Source organism: Cavia porcellus, unplaced genomic scaffold, assembly GCF_034190915.1.
Source record: "Cavia porcellus strain 051 isolate PalLab524CR breed Dunkin Hartley unplaced genomic scaffold, mCavPor4.1 scaffold_21, whole genome shotgun sequence".
Classification (NCBI taxonomy): Eukaryota; Metazoa; Chordata; class Mammalia; order Rodentia; family Caviidae; genus Cavia; species Cavia porcellus.
In genome coordinates this window covers 34,582,753-34,603,178 of record NW_026947504.1, presented here as the reverse complement: position 1 = coordinate 34,603,178, position 20,426 = coordinate 34,582,753, and positions in this window count along the sequence as shown.

The window sequence follows — 20,426 nt, the reverse complement described above, 5'->3', positions numbered from 1 at the left end:
TATAATAGTTTATAGCTAGGATCAAATTTCAGCCTGAGTTATGGAGGGGAAAAGCTAGATTCAAACCACAGAGCTAACTTACGGTGAAAATACAGTGATCCAGTTGACCAGATCATAATGGCTTTGTATTAGATGAGTTATACAAAACAGTAGACTTGTCAGAATTACCAGTGTTCATATTAGAAATCGTTCAGTGGATTAGGAGTTGGCGCTCAGGAAGCTGTTGTGTTAAGTGATGGCCTTAGGCAAAGATGAACACACACACACCCTTTTCCCTGGAAGACTGCCTGCTGCAAGACCAGAGCTGGATCAAGTCCTTGATCCAAATGCCCTGTTTCCAGGTGGAGTTCAGACGGACACTGCCAACATTTTGGGGGACTTTTTCTAACCTTCCATTGTAGATCAACCTGCCTTCTCTTTGGCTTTTGCTTTCTATAACTAGGGCCCACCTTCAATCAGGATAGCATGGAGCTCGTAGACCTGGATTCCATCCAGTTTGCATGCCTCTGTTGGCTTCTACTCCATCTTCATTGCACAGTTTACCTCTCTGGCCCCCCTAGTCTTCATTTCCACATACTTTGGAAAAATGCAGGTAGAAACTAAGGTGGATGGGTGGAAATACGAAGATTGTAAGAGACCTATCAGTCTTGAGCAACTTCCCCACAAATAACTGGGAGTCTGGAGGCAGCACTTAGCCCTCAGTAGGAGCTCATTAATTGGAACACAGCTAACTAGGTGACCAGCACAAGTTCATGTCAGGTCCCCAGAATCAGTAGAGCTGCCTGCCTTACCGAGGATGTCAAAGCGGAAGTCTCATTCTAAGGTGAGATCACACGAGGTGGGCATGGAAAGAGACATACAGACAGCAGCCTTGTGTCCTGCCACCTCCTGTCTGTCCCTGCAGATCACCAATTACAGAGAGAACAGCAAAGCCTGCTCCAAACGCCATGCGCCATCGAGGGCTGCTTTGGGTTGGTCTGTGGGCCAGGAGAAATGGAGCCCTCCTGGGGGTGAGCCTGAGCTTTGCAGGAATATTGACTATTGGGTGATTCCCTCAGCCAAATACACCAAGACCAGAAGAAGAAAGGACGTTTGGGAAGCAGATGAGGTCAGCAAACAAAGGCAGTTTGTTTGCTGTTAATTAATCGCTTTAATTAATCTTGCCAGTCAAATAAAAATTCTTTGATTTTTTTTAAAAAGCCATTTGCAGGTCAAAGTGGGATTGGGACATGTCCTGCAATCTACTGCCACTACTCCAACCCTTACCTCTAGCCATTGAGGGCACTCTCTTCTAGGACAGTGTTATGGAGCGTTTTCTGGTCCACAAGCAAACATGTGCCACTTCTCTCCTCATCTCTGTGCCAAAAACTGCATGAGGGGCTAAGTGGTTACAAGGACCGTCTTCAGAGACAGATAGCATTTGAACTGCAGCTCTGCCATCTACTGGCTGTGGGACGTGATGAAACCCAAACTCCCAAAGCTTCCTCAGTTTCATCGTCAGTAAAATGGGATCTCTTCTATGTAACCGCTGATTTGCTCTCTACAGTTTCAGGTACTTTCAGGCAACTCTGAATAGTGTGACAAAATCTTACTGCATCTCACCAGAAACACAAGATACTCTTTGTCCACCATGTCTATGGTGTCCATGCGGACACCAAGTCCCTTAGGAGCCATCTTGGTGACAGATCCACTATTGCAATACTACAGCACTTGTCTGACTCAAACCCCTTATTTTACCTAAAATTGCTCAAAAGCTTGGGAAGTGACTGACATAAAGTTTCATAGCTATTCATCAATAATCAGTGGTAGTGATAGCGTGACAGACAGGACTGCAGATATCAGGCATCCCACATGAGCCACGAGAGAGGTGACAGCCACCGAGGGCTGCATCTTCCACACCCTAGCTGCAGAGCTCAAACCTTAACTCAAAGTGAGAGGTTGGTTTTAACCTGGGATGGCTTTGCCCAATGCCTGTGGAGAGAAACCTACCAAGGGAGCTGACCAAAATTCACCTTGGTTTCCCCTGTCCTCTTTTGCATTTTTTTTTGTTCCAAACTCACGACCTTGCACTTGCCAGGCTGGCACTTGTGCCATTAATCTAAATTCCAAGCCCTCCCCTGGCCTCTTCAATGAGTGTGTGAGCCCAAGGCAGAGTGAAGGTCCTTGACACATTTTCCCACTAACTTGTCAGTGCCCAGCATCTGAACTTGCTCTGGACAGGGAGCTGAAAAGGACATCCTTGCTGTATTTTCCTTGTGGCTAACAGGGTAGAAGTACAGGTGCTCACATTGTTACAGTCCTCAGATTTTCTATCAAAGTACTCCAAGTCTCGGTGAGAACTCATCTCTGTTAAGAACCAATGTGCCCTGAGCCCCTAAAGAAGTGGTCCCAGCACAACATGGAAGGATCTTCTTGCCTTGTGGTTAATCCTGTTCAGGTCCTTCCCACCGCCAGCTCCAACTTGGAGGGTCTCAGTCTGTTTCCAACCTGACCCAAGTCCTCACCACATTCTTCTATGGCCTGCAGCTTGTGAAGCAGCAGAGCCAGAGACAGCTGTAGCTCTGGTATTTGAGAAATATCAGAAACACAAATTGAGCACCTGTCTATTCCAACAGGCTGTTAAACCAGCTCTTTGTGCTGAGTCAGTCTTCCTCTGAGACAAGCCACAAAGTCAGGGTAAGGGTCTAGTGACCATATCATGGTGCAAGACCAAATTCAGAACAGTCTGGTTGCGTTAGCTAGATTTCTGTTTCTGTAGCACAATACCAGAGATGATCATTTTGTAAGAGAGAAGGCTTATCTTGGCTTATGATTTAAGAAGTATCAGTCCATGGTCCATTGGCCCATTGCCTTTGGGCTTATGATAGGCTGCACATCACATGGGCAACACATGCTGAAGCAAAGCTGCTTACCTCATGGCCAGGAAGTCAGAGGAAGAAGGAGAAGAAGAAGAAGAAGAAGAAGAAGAAGAAGAAGAAGAAGAAGAAGAAGAAGAAGAAGAAGAAGAAGAAGATGATGATGATAACGGGGTCCTCTTATACTCTCTGAGCACTTTCTCCCAGGGTCCAAAGTCTTTAGAAGGCTCCACTTTCTCAAGATTTCACTTCCTTCCAACAGAGCCACTGTGGGACCAAGACCCAGGGGCCCTTGTGGAACACTGCAGATTCAAACTATAGCACAGGTATTACCTCCTTGACAGGGAAGAGTATTTTGGAGAAGCTTCTCTGCTGGAAAGACACCTGCTTATGGTGTTTTAGGTTGTAAACTCCAGAAACCTCCATTTGATCAAGAATCAAAAGGAGATGGCAGGTGTCATTGAATGAGAGCTCCACAGAGCTTGCTCTGCTTTACTTTACTCCCGGCTTCTGACCCATGGAAGCCATGACTACAAATAGCTCCAAAAAATTTTTTTAAGAGTCAAATCATCAGGCCAGAAGGCCAGCTCACAGATTTCAGCGTCTGACAGCCTCTGGGGATGACACTTCTTAAATAGTTCAGTTATAACTGAGTTTCCCAGTGCTCTGTTGGTAGCCATGCATTGTAGGAAACAACCCTTCCAGATCCAGCCTTCCTTCCTAAACCTCCCTGGCTTTAGTACCAGGCTGACACTGACTTCCTCGAGGCCTGCGCTACCATTGCTTACGACAGCAGCCACACGGGGTGTGGGGCTCTCCTAACCTCAGGGTGATCCTGTACATTTCTTCCCATTATACAGATAAAGAGACAGACTTCCTTGCTGAACTAAGAGCTCTTTACTGCTCTCCATTCTGGCTCATGGAGATGCTGCACGAAGGGGCCTGGAGGTGGACTCTCCACTCTATTCGTGCTACGGATCAGAAAGATGAGTACTGGGTGATTCAGCAAACACAGGAAAGCTGTTTTCCAACCTGTTGCTGTGGAAAGCCAAAGTCACAGGCACTCTGAGTACACAGAGAGGAAATGTCAGAATGTTTGTAGCCGTGATTACACGCCAGCAGAGTAGTTTAAGAATTGTTTCTCAGAGACCTGACCCAAGCACCAAAGACCTAAAGACACTGATGTTATGAATCAGGATCTGCAGTTCTGTTGTGCAACCAAACAGCCCCATGTAGGAAACTCACCTCTGACAGCTGTCCACCTTGTGCTCAGATATTGTAATGACCTTTTTAGCTTCTACCCCGGAACACAAGGTGCGATCAAAAAATAGAACTAATGTTTTAATTTTAAAAATGTATTATAGGGAAAGACAAGTTGCCGTTAATCCTCTTTAAAAGATTCTTCTTTGCTTCTGATATACTTAGCTAATCACTCTTACCGCTTCCTGAAGCAGTTCTGGAAATTTCATGATGACCTTTAGTAGCTATTTTGATGTCCTGAATCAATTCAAAATGTTTGTCTTTCACGGTCATTTGACTCTGAGGAAGAACCAGAAGTTGCATGGAGCCCGATCGAGTGAATCAGAAGGATGAGGACACACTGTAATACAGTACAAAACAAGCCTGCCCTCCTGTTCCATGGCACGCACAACTGGTGTTCACCATATCTATTATTTATCATACCTTGTAAAGACACTCACGAAAAACAACTTACAAAACTTCTTCAGAAAGTGGTACCAGTAATGAGATGAGTCTATACAAAGTGAGGGGATGTATTTTGAGGGGGAATAATAGTAATATCACTTTTATAGCAGAAGTTTTAATATTTTTGGTCAGTTATTATATAAATAAACAACTCCCAGAATGCTACAAAAATATCTCTAACATTAAGAAGAGATACCAGGGCCGAGGGTTAGCTTCACACCATAATCACTTGCCTGGAAAGCATGAGGTTGTGAGTTTGATCCCCAGTACAATCCCCCCCCCCCGGCAATAAAAAAAAAAACCCTAAAAGTTAGAGATAATGTGAAATGTACAAGCAACTACAATTTTCAAATATATAGTGCAGACCCTCAGAAATACTACAGAATATACTGTAAACATGACCATAATACTATTAAAACAGAATGTTTGGAGAACAATAACAAGTCTCTTAGATGAAAAGAAAGATGTGATGAAATAGTAGATATAAGAATAAGATAAATGAAGAAAATTTTTCAGAAAATAGAAGACAAAAACCAGAAAAGAAAATGTTAGAAAACTGGAGGTTTGGGGTAGAAAGATTTCCTATCCCAGCAACAGATCTTCCATAAAAGAAAAAATAAACCAGAGGACAGAGAGGAGATGAATTTGTTAACTGAAGTTGAGATTGTAAACTACAAGGTCACTCCAGGTATTACTGCAAAATGTGAGACACAGACTCATAATAAGGAAAATGAGACAAAAAATTGTAGAATGCTATGAATAGGTCTGTGAGAATTAGGAGATAGAATAGTTTCTGAAATTTTATTAGGAACATTGTAAGCTAGAAGGTAATAACTTTAAATTCTGAAGGAAAAAATACTTTCAACCTAGATTGTGTGTGTGTGTGTGTGTGTGTGTGTGTGTGTGTGTGTCTTTTTGAGACACGTCTCACGATGCAGTTGGGCTAGTCCTGAGCTCACTCTATAGCCCACACTAGAAAGCTGTCAGATGTGAGTTTCTTATATGGGACGGTTTTGTTGCACAACAATATCCTGCCTCAGCCTCCCAAGTGCTGGGAGAGTCAATCTAGATTTTTATACCCAGCCAAACTTTCAATCCAGAGTGAGGGTACAATAAAGACATTTGGAGTCTGAGAAATCTTACTTCCTTTTTGAGTACGTGTGCTTCATCAAAACAAGAGAATAGGTTAAGTAAACAGAACACAATAGAAAAATTAGTCTTAAGTTGCTTTCACATTGCTAAGACTTAATACTTGATACCCACAAGTTAAGGAAGACAGGTTTCTTTTTGGCTCATGGTAGAGTCCCTGAGCAGCTGGATTTAAGGTGAAAATTCCATGGTAGAAGGACCTGGGCAGAGGAAAGTGGCTCCCATCATGGTGTCCCGGAAGCAGAGAGAGGAAGGGAGATCCTGCCTCCCATGACCCACCACGCCCAGCCAGGCTCCGCCTCCTCACAACACACTCCCTCTGGCTTACTTTTCCTTCTTTGGACATGTTTATAATAGCTGCTTTGGTATATTTATTAAGTTCAATATCTGAGTTCACTCAATGATAGTGTCTATTGATTGCTCCCCTGTCCCATGTATGGATTTGTTTTTCCTGTTTATTTACTTATCCTGAAACTTTTGCCTAAAGCCTAAAAATTTCAGATAATATACTATGGCAATCCAGAATCTGATTCACCTCTGTGTACGCTTCCCTTCCTGCAGTTATCACTAGTTTTGGTTTTGTAGGATTTGGTTAGTAACTTGCCTTTCCTAATTTCCCTTGTAAAGGCTAGTAGGTGGTGTTTCTTGTCCATTTTATTTAAATTATTGTTTTTAGTTTTAATCCTGGCTTTCTAAAGCTCTTCCCTGTGCCAGCATAATTTAGTGATAATCAGGGCTTTATCCAAAGTTGTGCTCAAACACCTTAAGGCACTAAAAATTCAATCCCTTGCTCAACACCCTTGATGGGTGTTGAGAAATAAATTAAGATTAATTACAAGCTGGGTTTGCTGTTCACCTCCATTTTTGTATCTCCTCTGTGTATGTGCAAGTTTCCTGTTCAGCCAGGGATGCCTGGGTAGCTCAGGCTTATTCTGGTCTCTCCTTGGCATGTAACCAGCCTTGCACATGTGTGCAGCTTATCAGATGTCCAGGGACATATGGAATGCCATTATGACTGTCTCTTTCCAAAGATTCCTCAAGGGGGTGCAGCTCAGGGGAAGAGAGATTGCCTAGCATGTGTGAGGCTCTGGGTATGATCCCCAGCCCCATAGAACAAAACAAAGATTTCTCAGTTATGTTTATGGTTAGTTTGATAGTCTGTTATTTGCCCCAGCCATAAACTAGCTGTGATGTTGGCCTTTCCTATTTGTTTGGAACTAGGATCTCTTCTGGTTTTTCCAGTGTTTGGGGCCTGGGGATTTTCAGTATTCTGCTCCAAATCCAGTCGATTGTGGTAAAGCTGTTGTTTTCCATGCCCTGCTGTGCCCTAGGCTACAAAGCTGTACCTGGGCAGGTGGGAGGTGACACAGTGTTGAAGTGCTGTGGAGTTTCACTGTTTTTATCTAATGCTCAGTAGTCTTTTTATGAAATAAATCTTGAATTTTATATACCTTGGGTTGAGTTCCCCACTGAAATGGTTACTTCTGAAAATTTTTCCCAGTGTTGTCAGTGTTCTCCAGGGAGATTTTTCCCAGTTCCTTGTTCTGCCATTCTGCCCTGAAGGTTGAAAACACTGAATTTTGTGGCAAAAGTGTTTTTAAAAACTGTATTGGGAGGACAGAAAGGAAAGTTACATCTTTACCTTCTCAAGTAAGAAGTCAGTTGATTATGCCTAAAAGAACAACAACAAAAAAAAAAAAAAAAAAAGAAAGAAAAAGAAAGAAATAGTATGACTTGTTACTTACAGACACGAAATGACATACAAGGTAAATAAGCTGAAGAATTTTAAATGGTTACATTCAAGGAAGGAAAAATGGAAATAAAGGGCATGGGTCTGTCCTCAGACTCATAGAAATTCATTGATTCATTAAACCATGTCGGTTTACCACTTCCATGAAAAATTAGAAGTTGTTGGTTTAAATCTTTGCTCTATAGTTTATTAACTGCATGACTTTTGCCAAGGAACTAATATCATCATTCATACTAAATTATTATTAACGATAGGACATTCTGTTTGCCAGGAAACAAAATCCACAGAGTAGATAACTGAATCTGTTTGATTTTCATTTGTAACCCAAAAACAACAGCAATAATTCCCAGGCCATGAGACTCCTGGGAAGATGGCACAACACACATCTGAAGACACTAAAAATTATAAGTTGAGCAACCCTATTCCGAAACCCCGAAATCTGAGATGCTCCAAAATCAAGCTCAATCAAATGGAAAACTCCACACAATGAAACTGTGTTCTATGCAGACACTGATTAAAATTTTGTATAACATTAACTTCCCACTGTGTGCAAAAAAAGTGTATATGAAGCATAAATGAACTTTGAATTTGATCCCATCCTCAGAATATCTCACTATGTATTCATAGAAGTACATTCAAACTTGAAAAATTTCAAAATTCACAACACTTGTAATCCCAAGCCCTTTGGGTGAGAGATGCTTGATGTATGTTAGGGGTTCTACCCTTGCTCATGACACTGTCCAATAAAAGCTCCTTTATGCTATGGGAATTAACGAGGCCTAAGAAGAACCCTTGTTTTCAGGCACAAAGGAAACCTACAGCCAGGAAGCTTTAAGTTTGCTCAGAACTCTTAGACATATACTTTCATTTGAGCTCAAAATTTTGAGAAAAAAATCATATAATTAATCACAGACTTATAGTGAGCATTACACTGAACTTTAAAGTGAATATGAACCACCTATGAAGCCTGTTAAAATGCAGATTAAATTGGGTAGGGCAGAGGTGAGGCCCAAGGGTTTGCTTCTCTAATCAGCTCCTTGATGATGCTGATTCTGTGGATCTGTGCCTCAATTAAAGATGGACCATGGACCAGTAGATTAAGGATCAGTAATGACTTGTCTACTTGTTTAATGCCCAATACAGTTAAAAGTATTTATAGTAGTTATCTTCCTTTATTTGTGCTTTTTTTCTCTGAAGTTTCAATCACATGAAGCCAACTGCAATCTATAAATACTAAATAGAAAGTTCTGGAAAGAAACAATTCATTAGTTCTATCTTACGCACTATTCTGCATAGCATGATGAAGTCTTGAGTTTTCATGCTCCGTCCTGCCCAGGACTTGAGTTATCTCTTTGTCCAGTATATCCACTCTGTAGAGGCTACTCCACGCACATCTAGTTGGCTAAATGCTAACCAGAATCTATAAAGAACATCAGACTTTAACTTCATACCCCCCAAAAGTCATCACCATCAAATCATTCATTAAACTTCATTTCAAAGATCTCTCCCTTTTTGTCACCCCAACAGGGGCAGAGAGATTGAATTTTGATCATTACGTGTCATCTGGAGGGCAACCAAAGAATCGCCAATAACAATGACTCTCACTCATGAATTTCATTTCCTCTCCTCTTATTTTTAGTTTCTGAGCATTAATACCTCTTTTTCTCCCATGAGGTATTCTCTTAGGTGCTTGGATGGAAATGGGAGGAGGGCCGCACAGCCTTGGGATCATCCATCCTTGGCAGTGGGCAGCGCCATAACACAGTGAGGACCCCACAGTAAATCAAGGCTACTGCCTATACATTTCCACATGCTGTTAATAACCATCAGAAGGGAAACTGCCTCTCTTCTAGAAGACAGATCAGGTAGATGGGAGTCGCAGGTCACAGCTGTTGATGGACCCTTGCGCTGAGCCGGGCTCTTGGTATGAAACCAGTGCCTGGGTAAGAATGCTTTGCAGGAGCCCAGGAGCCCTGGCCGCTTCACCAGTCCCACGGACTCTGGAATCATCTGGGCCTTGCTTTCAAGCATCCTTAAGAACTTGACTTTAGGGATTCCTCCCACGCTCACCGCTACCTCCTCCCGCACTGTGTGTGCCCTGCCTTTTGGAGTTAGGGGGAGGAGGGTGGACGATGCAAACTTGGGAAATAAACATTTTTTGGGAAACCTCCAGATTGTTTCAGAATCAGCAGGACACATGAGCCAGCCACAATAGGTTCACTTTCATGTGGATGCTGAAGCGGGCAAGACTTCCAAGTAAAAACTCTGAATGTGAATTTAGCTAGTTTTGGATAAAGACGCCTTTCAGCATCAATAAACACCATGAATGCAGCCGCGGTGGAGTTACAACTTAATGAGATGACGGGAAGTGCACCGGGTCAGGCCTCATCCCCCAGCCTCTGTCATGCTAATCAGCTGGGCAGCCGGCAGCTGAAAAACTGCTGGAATTTTTATTTGCATTTCATTTACTTGGAAGGAAATTGACCCAGATGGTCCACAAAGGCCCTAGAAGGCTGGCAAGCAGTGTAGGGCTGCACACTTCTCAGAGGGTCTGCACTTGTCTGCCCATCCCTCTTTGAGCAGAGGGCATAAAAGATTAAAACAGCGTAAGGGAATTGATTTCATGATTTTTAGATAATTTCCCCAAGATTTCAGAGAGGACCTGGAAAACTAATTTAATCAGCCAAGAGCTCAATAGTAATTAAGGGGAAGAAAAGCCCAGATAATGAAAGAGGAGGTGAGGATTTTTGCTGTTGCTGGTGGGAACCTTTCTTAATTAGGAAAAGTCTAAAAACTAAATGGTGTTAATGGAATCAGGCACAGGCCCTAAGAGCCCGCGGCCGGCGCAGCCACAGTCAGTGGATGATGGATTGCCCACGCCGTCCATCTCTCCTAGAAAGCCTGGACAATGGGTCAAGGAAGTGGTTGGCTTGGCATCTCTGTGGGCATTTGCCTTAATCTTGAAAGCTGGGTCCTTTGTGTGTGTGTGTGTGTGTGTGTGTGTGTGTGTGTGTTGGGAGTGTTTAAGTGTCAACACTTCAAGGTCAGCATGATTCTCAGACAGTGTAGGACTGGGAGCATGGGTTCCCGGGGGTGAGAATGCCCACGTCCAATCAGGCTCTGCCAAGAACTGGCTCTGTGACACTGGGTGAGTTTGCCTTCAATGCTGTGCCTCAGTGTCATTTTACGTGAGATTGCGGCAGTAATATCCCCTCCCCAAGAGGATCCTTCCGCATGTGTTATGATTAAGATCTGGGGCACCCTCGAAACTTGCTGTGTCTGGACAGTGATTAATCAGGGGTGTGCTCTACTGAATGCCAAATGAGCTGTCAGGAAGTGGGGCTTGGTGGGAGGAGGGTCGCTGGGCGTGTGACTAGGAAGGGTCTCGGTCCCTCTCTGGTTCCTTCCTCCTCTGCCACGAGGTGGGCAGCTCTCCTCTGCCCAGGTCCTGCCACATTGCAGCTTCTGCATCAGAGAGTGAAACTGTGAGCCAGAATTAACTTCCCCTCCTTTACACTGTGAGTGTTGCACATTGTGTCTCAGTGACAAGGAAGCAACCAAGCCAGCATATGAAATGAGGTAAGGTCCGGAACACAGCCCAGAGCAGGATCGCTCAGGAGGGCCTAGGAAAGAGCAGCTGTCCTAATTGCTGTTGAGTGGACTTTCTCTCCCAGTCTTTTAGGAAAAATACCTTCCAGATCAATACAAAAGCAGAAGAGATAAAACAATTGGTTCCCTTCCCATTCTGTTACCCGACCCATAGTAAGCATCAAGTAAATATTAGCTGAATAAACATGTGAGATACTAAATATCAAAAAATGTGCAAATGATGTGAGTTGGATGATGTGAGAGGGGGCTGGCCCTGAGTACTGCTCCTGAGACACGGACAGCCATATTCTTCATGGCCTTGGGACTCACCGTGCTCCCTCTGATGCCAGCCTCTTCCACTCCTCCCGTTCTGGCCACCCCATCCGCAGGCCCGGAGCGAGGTCTGGTGTCTCCCAGGGCAAGGATTGGCTTGCTTACCAGCACCTCAGCTCCCCACTCAAAAGGGCAAGAAAGAACACTTAGACTTCAGCCTCATGAAATCTGCTGAATTATGTCCAGGTCTTTAAGGTACATAGAAATGTCAGAGTCGTTTCTTTCCAGTGGTAACACAAAGCATGTATTATGCATGAATGTCAATAAACAGTGCTTCCAGCCAGGTGTAGGGCTCACATCTGTGACACCAGCACTGTCGGGACTGAGCAGGCAGGTCATAAGTCTGAGTCAACCTGGGCAACTAAGTGACTTAGTAAGGCCATGGGTTCAATTCCTGGTACCAAATAAATGACAGATCAATAGCTCTTCTTACTAGAATGTCTGTAAATTGGTTTTTCATTTTCCCATTATCTTTCAAATCAAAAGCAACTCAATCTGTGTTACACCAAACATAGGAGGTGGTTGTGAGGATCCAGGAGTGCGCCGGGGATCCCATCCTGGCCTTGGGAATGAGCAGGGAGCTGAGCCTATGTGTGAGGCCCTTCTCTCCCCTTCTCTGTGTTTCTTTCCTCCCTTGCTCTTTGCACCACTGTCTTCCTCCACCACTGAGTGTACAGACAGGAGCACGTGATCTCCAATAGCTGCCGAATCTGTGTTACAGATACCCGGTGGGGACGTTCCCAGAACTTCTTGGTTATAATTTTGGGTTCTGAGCAGCTCCCCTGCCAACATCAGGGAGGTGGGGATGAGGGGCACAGAGGCTGTCAGGGTCAGTGAGATGATATTTATAAAACCTTTTACCTTGCATGTGATAAACATTGTAAACTCCGTAAGTCTTTGACTTACAAATGAGTTCTTTTCCAGGAAAACATTCATAAGTTGGATTTGCTCACAAGCTGGATGAAGTGAGCCTTATACACTTTTGACACAAGCATACACTATAAAGCATAAAAAAATCAAATGCACACACAGTAAGTGTCCAGCAGCACAGCTATGTCAGTGACCGGCAGACACATGAGCTACTTCTACAATTTGTTTGTAGCTTGAATATACCATAAGGGGACTTATGGTAACTGAAAATAAAAATTCAGCTGACTAGAAGGAAGGGAGAAAAGAAAATCTTGGAGCTCCTCATTTGTTACTTTCTTGTTGATGTCAGACTTCAGTCTCCAGAATTATGATAAAATACCTTTCTGATGCACCTAAGGCTACTACGCCTGTGGAGCATGGTTATGGTGGTTAAAACAGACCAAGCTACACAGTGAGATGCTTGTCCCAGCAGGCACAGTGCTGCAAAGTGTTACAGTGGAAACAGGCTTTGTATCAGAGACTTCAGCCTTCCAGGAACTCCAGTTCAGAAACAGGGAAAGAATTGGAAGAATGCATCCTAGCGTAGCAGTTTGCCAGCCTCTTCCAAAAGTGTTTGGCAATGTCTGGGAACGTTTCCATTGGTTACAGCTGTGGTGGAGGATGCTACTCATCTAGCGAGTAGAAGCTGGGGGTGCTGCTAAATATCCCACAGGGCACAGCCCAGCTCCCTCCCACCCCCGCCCCCACCCCTGACAAAGAGCTGTCCAGCTCTTTGCTAGTGGTTCTGGGGTAGAGACGCTCTGGTCTGAGGAAAGTCTTTCCTGCTCTTACAGAGTGGTTTGCATGGTGATGGGGGTGTCCAGGTGGTGGTGCTGGCAGGTAATGCTGACAGCGGAGTCAGCATTGGCTGAGGAGTTCGCCCTGGGTGGGTTAATTCCTGGAGGCAAAGGAACACATCCCACAGTGATGCTGTGAAGTGTGCACATTTTGCACAGTGAGCCACGACTTATGGCCCACTTCTGCTAACCAGTTGTGGGGAGATTTTTTTTTTGGTACTGGGGATCGAACTTACAACCTCGCGCTTACCAGGCAAGTGCTTTGGCCACCGAGCTAAATCTCCAGCCCATGTCAGAAGAATTTTTAACTTGCCTGACCATCGCGGAGTGATAAACAAGGGAGCCTCTGAAACTAAATAACGGCATGCCCACAGGATGCTCAGTGTAGGGAACCTCTGCCTGTGTGGGCATCTGCTGGCAGTGGAGAGGTGGGAAGTGGGAACTCAGACGGGGCAGAGGGGTGCAGAGGGTGGAGCTAACTGGATGAGGTAGAGAAGTGTCCCTCCCCTTGGTGACCAAAGGAGTCAGTCAGGGGATCACGAGGGGGTTGGACATCAAGGCTGGAGGGAAAGGGTCTCCTTGTGAGATAAGGGCAAAGACTCATCCAGACATAACTCAAGAGTAAGCAGGGACCATTGATGGGACGCCACAGTCTCTGCAGCTTCCTTCTTCCTCTGAGGACATTGGGTTACCTTTGCGGAGCCGCCCTTTAGTTCCCCTGCCTGTACCCTGCAGTTACCCAGAAAGCCACCAAAATAGTATTGACCATGATTTGTCACCCAAAAAGTTACATGTGCTGGACACTTGTCCGCAGTGTGGCAGTGCTGTGGTGGGGCCTAAGGCTGGAGTACATCTCAAAGGCAGAACACTTGCCTAGCACAGACGGGTGAGGCCCTGGGCTCCATCCCCTCCACTACAAAAGAAAAGTGAGGGGTGGCTAGTGGTGGAGGGAGATTCCCTCACTGGGGCACATGCTTTTGGAAAGATTTTTTTTTTTTTTTTTTTTTGTCTTTTTGAGACAGGATCTCACTATGCAATTCATGCTGACCTTGAGCTCACTTTGTAGCCCAGGCTGGTCTTGAATTTATGATGATCCTCCTGCCTCGGCTTCCCCAAGTGCTGGGATTACTGGAGCACATCATCACACCTTGCTAAACATTAACATTCTCTCTCTCTCTCTCTCTCTCTCTCTCTCTCTGGAACTGGGAATCGAATTCAGGACCTTGCACTTTTCAGGCAGGCACTTATTCCCACTGAGCTATATACCCAGTCCTGGAAAGATTTAATGTAATTCTTGTGGGACCCCAGTTAGTTCCTATGAGAGAAGGTTGTTATAAAGAGAGCTAGCAAGGCCCTGAGTGTCTCTGATTTCTCACCTTACCATCTGATCTCTTCTGTACGTGTCTGTTGGAGACCACTGAAGCTGGAAACACATGCAGGGCTGTGGTGTAGCTGGGAATGATTGAACAGAGAATGAGGAGACACGTCAGGGTAGTTTTCCTTAATCAGCATTGTCTGTTGCTCTGAGTGATCCTTGAACCCCCCCAAGCTCCTGCTCAGGTTTCCTCCATTGTCCACTCAGCTTCTTACTTGTTTTGATTAAATATGGGCTGCCTAGCATCAGAGTTATGAACTCTGCCAAGGATTTCGTTCCTCCCGCAGCCCTAAAGATCACACCTTCAAAGGAATGAGCCTTCTTTAAGCACCTGTTTGGAGTTGGAGGTCTAGGCACAGACTCCCACAGCCTGGCACCCTAACAGGGACTCTACAGTGGAGCCGTCTGCTGTGGAGGGTGACTTACCTTCGCTGTGTTCCTGGGGTGGAACACAGCCCTGACGCGGTCTACTTCATCTTACCTCATTTTCTTCAGAAATTCCCTTCATCGGGTAAGCCATGTGGAGTTCTATATCTGAAGCACTGCAGAACCACAAGGCAGCACTGCTTTTCCTTCTCAGGAAGGCGGACCATGTTACCTCTGAGGTTAGTGTGGTGCAGTTCTTGCTGGAAACTCATGATCGGTGCCCTTGGTATCCTGATGGGTTACACTCATTGTGGAGGATTGGGACAAGACAGGCAAACTGTGGCACAAGGGGCATCGAGCTCCTGTCTCTGTCTTGCACACCTGCTATCTTTGCTGGGATGCTGTGATGACACTTGACAGGTGGCAGATGGAACACCACATGGTTGGCTGTCCAGTTTTCCTGGGGGTGCCACTTTTGTTGCTTCTACACCTCCCCCATGTGCTTCTGCCCCCTTGCCACTGCCGCCATGAGACACAAGCCCTATCAAACCTCTGGGTGACCTCCCTCCAGCTCTAACTCTCATGCAAAAGCTGGCCCAAAGACACTAAGCAACATGGGCAATTAATTGCTTGTCCTGTTTTGTGTCAGCAAGGACAAGATCCCAACTTTGAAAGTTTGAAATATTCTGTGATTAAAGAATTAAAAAGAGGCTGTCAAGGAACAGAGACGTACAAGTACTTTTGTAATTGGCATTATTGAGGGGATTGCTCACAATTGTTGCTTCAACTGCGCTCTCTCTTGCCCATTCAACTAAATGGGCATAAACAATGCCCATACAACTAATCGAGTCTGTAGCTCAGCTAACTGTCTTGCCTTGTGTCTCCTCTAAAGCTCATGATGCTAGTCATGGAAATCAAGGGTTTGGCTCTACTGTGTGTCGGGGGGTGGGGGATGCTGCTACTCGTCTGGGAGGTGAACACCCAAGCCTGTCTTTAGCTATTGACAACTTTTCCTTTTTGGGTTTTAGCTCCTCTATTCAATACTTTATGGGGTCACACAGCTCCTGCTGATGTGATCCCTGACTCTCTCTCTCTACAGTGGGCCCTTCAGAGCATTGCTCACACACTCACCACGGTTATGGTGGATCAAGTCCCGGAGGGCTGCCCTCTCTCCTTACTCGCTTTTCATTCAGCCCCTTTGCCCACCCGGGCTGTTGTTTGAGTGCACTTTGATTTTGTAAGGTGTGTGTCAGTCTGTCCGTGTATCTGTTGTCGGTTTTTCCAGCAGTTGCTGGGAGTTGCGGAGCTAGTGATTGTTCACACGTGTAGAGTAGAAAGCAAAATGCCCATACAAGAGTGCCCAAGTGGCACGGAAGACCTGAGAAATGCCCTGAGGGCACAGGATGTAGGAGGTGAGCTAGTTTAGCAAAGGGGGCATGGTACAAGTACATAAACAGACCCTGGGGAACTTGGAGAGGTCTCATGGACCCCACCAGGCCATGTGCTTGTTTCTGTGTTTGTGTGAATCTGTATAGATTGTCGGTCTACATTTGTCCATTTGTCTGCTCTGTGAACAGTTGTTCCTTTTGAGCTCAATAATTTTTCTCTTTTTCCATTTTTGAACTGTTTGATCAGAAATTCATTTGGGTTGTGAATTTACACAGCATGCTTTCACCTTGGTTGCCAGATGGTCCAAATGACACGAAGATTGGGTATATCCATGTAATATGTTATTTATCATGGACCTGAAAGTCTCATTTAGGAAAAGAAAATAATATTGGGGTAAATAACAAAATCCTTTGGGTTGCGATTGTTGGTCAGGACCCTGATTGATAAATAAGAAAGCAGCTGCCTGATAACATTTTTAACCAGTTCTTGTTTATTGATTGGAGATCCCAATAATCTCCATGGCCTTGTAAGAGACTGCAACTAAAAGCTGTAAAATATATATATTGTTATATATTCACATTGGTCATTATCCAGAAGAAATAATACAGTAAGTTTTTTGGTTTGAAAATGCCTGTGCAAAGGTTTCATAAGGCTGTGACAGTTGATTGCTATCAATTTCATGATGTATTTGGTATATTAATGGTTCTGGATACATAGGTCTCCCAGGTTGTAAAACAGGGGTTCCTTAGGGTAATAGACTTCCGTTTCATGTTCAGACCTCTGCTGGTACCAAAGACTTGTGAGATTCACATTCCACTAAAGGTCAATAAATTGGATAGAAACTTCTTATGTTAGATAAAGGTGATTGACTAAAAGGGATATTTTATGTCAGAATGGAAATTTGGATTATTGTAAGAATGTCATGATTGTCATGATACAATAATATGGATGGCTTTGATTTCTGATCTATGTAAAATATGTAACTGTTAACACTGCAGGTATTCAAATTCCAAGATATCCATGGATAGTAGAAAATAGGTTTCATTTAATTTTCTAAGGTACTTCATGTTTAGATAAGATAGTAGTGTTAAGCTTGCTATCCCTAATATTCCATATTGTTATCAATCTTTTCTTCTGGATGTTAACAGCTGATGTTTAGAAACCAAAAAGTAGAGAGATGGATGGGTTAGAAGGATAGCCAAGATTTTGGCCCCAGTCTTTCAAGGTCAGTGGGGACCTAGGACATAAAAGAACCTCTGCTTGCATCATCCTAAGATACTCAGTGAGTCTCTGGTCTTCTGATCAAGATTATGAGTCCACAGAGGAAAGTGATCTCCAATGTGAGATGTAAGATCTTCGATATAAGATGTACCTAAGGAGAGTCACCAGGAGAAAAATCTCCCAAGCTTTCACAGAAAGCAACTTGGTCAAGCAACGGTCGTGACTCAATCCAGATGGCTGACATCAACAGAAGAACCGAGAGGTGCTATGCGTGGTTCTGAGATAATTCCTGAGGAGACTTAACTGACCTTGCTAGGAAGTAAAAAACTGATTGTATCTAATGCAGGTCTCATTGGGCTTGAACCTCCTGCAGGAAAGTATGGCCTCTGGAGGTGCAATGCTTGTAAAATGTTGGCTGTGGGGGAATCTTAGATCACTAACACCCTCTGACAATTGCTGGCTATGCTGGTAGCTGACTACTGTTATGAACTGATGGACTATGCGGAGTTTAAACTGTGGGAGTTCTCCTAAGACAGCTCCTCCAGCTTCAGCTAGCCACCTATCCCGCGTATCAACAAAACAAAAAAGAAGGAGATGTTCAGAGTGTTGAAGCTGAATACATGTGCAGGGCTGTGGTGTGGACCAGACATGACTGAACTGAGAATGAGGAGCCACCTCAGGGGTAAGATAGGCCACAGCTGAGGCCACCTGGATGCCTTCTGGGTATTTTCCTTAATTAGCATCATCTGTTGCTCTGAGGGGTCCTTGACCCCGCCCAAGATCCTGCTCAGGTTTCCTCCATTGTCCACTCAGCTCCTTGCTTGTTTTGATTAAATATAGGCTGCTTAGTGTCAGTTGGCTGGACCAGCTAGCCGAGCTATGAGCTCAGCCGAGGATCTCACTCCTCCTGCATCCCTAAAGAACAAGCCGCCTGTCTCATTCCTTTGTACCTTTTCTGTGCACCCATTTGAGGGACTGAGGATCTAGGCACAGAACTCAATACACATTCCCACCACACTGATACTATCCACTATAAGGTCTTCACCAGAGGGTGAACAGTCTAACCAATCTCGGAGTGTTAGCCTTCAAATCTGTGAGCTAAGTAAACCTCTTTTCTTTATAAAAGTCCTACCTCAGGTGTTTTGTTATAGCAACAGAAAATAGACTAAGACAGTGACCTAAGAACACTTAAGGATAGTGTCCTAGCCTGGCTGCTGCAATGTCACTAACTGGCCAGGTAAAAGTAAAAGAGATCATAGGGCTTACTTTCAGAGCTATTGGGGAAGCCTTTTGTTTAATATTACATGCAGCTGACACAAAGTTCAGCATGTACAGACAAGCATGGTCCAAGTTTCTTCAGGTGGTGAATTGGGGAAATGTCCCAAAGAAGATCCTGTAACTTTTTTCTCTTAAGATGCTGAAAGTTTTTAAAGGGATCCCACGGGACTCTTCACACATCAAATTTCTGGGGAAAATGAAAGTTTTCTTAAAATAAGTAGACAGAGTTTACCCAGACAAGCTGAAAATATTTGTTGGCAGGCTCAGTCGAACTTCTACAGCTCTGTCAGGGGTCTTAGGTTGAGAGAAGAGACAGCCGACTATTTTGTAGAGATTCATGGTTCCAGATGGGAGCGACAAGGATAGAAAATAAAGCTCTTTTTCAGAAGTTCCCAGCTTCCTGAGAGGAGATTTGAGGTGTGGCTCAAACACTCCCGAGTCACTGCACACACATCATGATGTCCTAAGTCATATGTGGTTTCAGAGTCACCAGTGACCCAAACTCCAACACCTGGCAATATGGAACAAAAAAGAGATTTCAATGTTAGAGTTATTAAAACACATCCAGAGCCTTCAGAAAAAGCTGTGGTGTGTATTCTGGGACTGAGTTGCCCATCTGACTTTAAGTGACAAAGGTCCAGATGGAGCAAGATATAAGATGGTGTGGGGGGCATTCATAGGGAAAGAGACATCAGGGAAGACCCTTGGGTTCTTGCTATTAACAGAGTCAATTCTGGAAAATGAGAAGGAGGAAAAATATTTCTAAAAGCTTGTAGAAAACTATTAGCCTGCTGAGCTAGTATTCTGACCCCTAGAACCAATTTTTGTGGCCACTGCTGTCACATCAAGACATCTGCTGGCCTTAAGAGACTGAGAATGGTCCAGTCCCATCCCTAAAATTTGAGTCTCTTGGTAAGCGCTGCAGGGTCCTGTGGAGTGTGTGCATCCAGGATTGTGGCTCTATATCGGAGGATGGACAGCTCGCTAGGAAGGCACGTTTAGTTCTGAAAAACCAACTTGCATGGGAAAAAAGGGGTATGAGCCGTGGGTTTTCATACAAACAGCCCTCATGCTTGCGTGAAGTTTCCATGTGAATGAGCTGTCTGACTCCTCTTCCCCAGGAGCAGTAAGGGTCTTGGGCTAAGATGTATAGAGACAGATCAACAGGTTTTGTGGACACAGAGATGAGAATCAAGTCATTAAAATGAAATGGAAGCCTTTCAATGGTCACCACTTGTCCTCTGGGGCATGGGGTCGCATGGTCCTGCGATACACAGGGTATGTGCTATGCCAATAGAATCTCTCGAAAAGACTGTATGTGTGGTGACTGAGGTTGGCACAGCCACTGAGGTGAGCCCTGGTCTGGCAGAAATGGCAATGCCAGGTGATTCTCAAGAGGACGGGCCCCAGCCCCTTCTACATTTGGTCTTTTTCTTGGTGTAAGAAGGTTCACTAAAGCAGGTAACACACTGGCTTCTTGTTTGGGAAAGCAAGTAAACTCCAGTCTCCTCCTTTTTAGAGCTTATTCCAGGGAACTGCATGTCTGCATCCTGAGAGCCTTTATTCCTCGGGGCCTTAGTGCCTGGGAAGCAGAAGAGTTTGGAAGAGAAGGTGTTTTCTTCAGTGAGATGCAGTTTTGCTCATGTTGTCCTCATCAAGTCTCTGTCCTTACACTTCTCCAATCACAGTACTGGGAGGAAGAATCCAAGAAA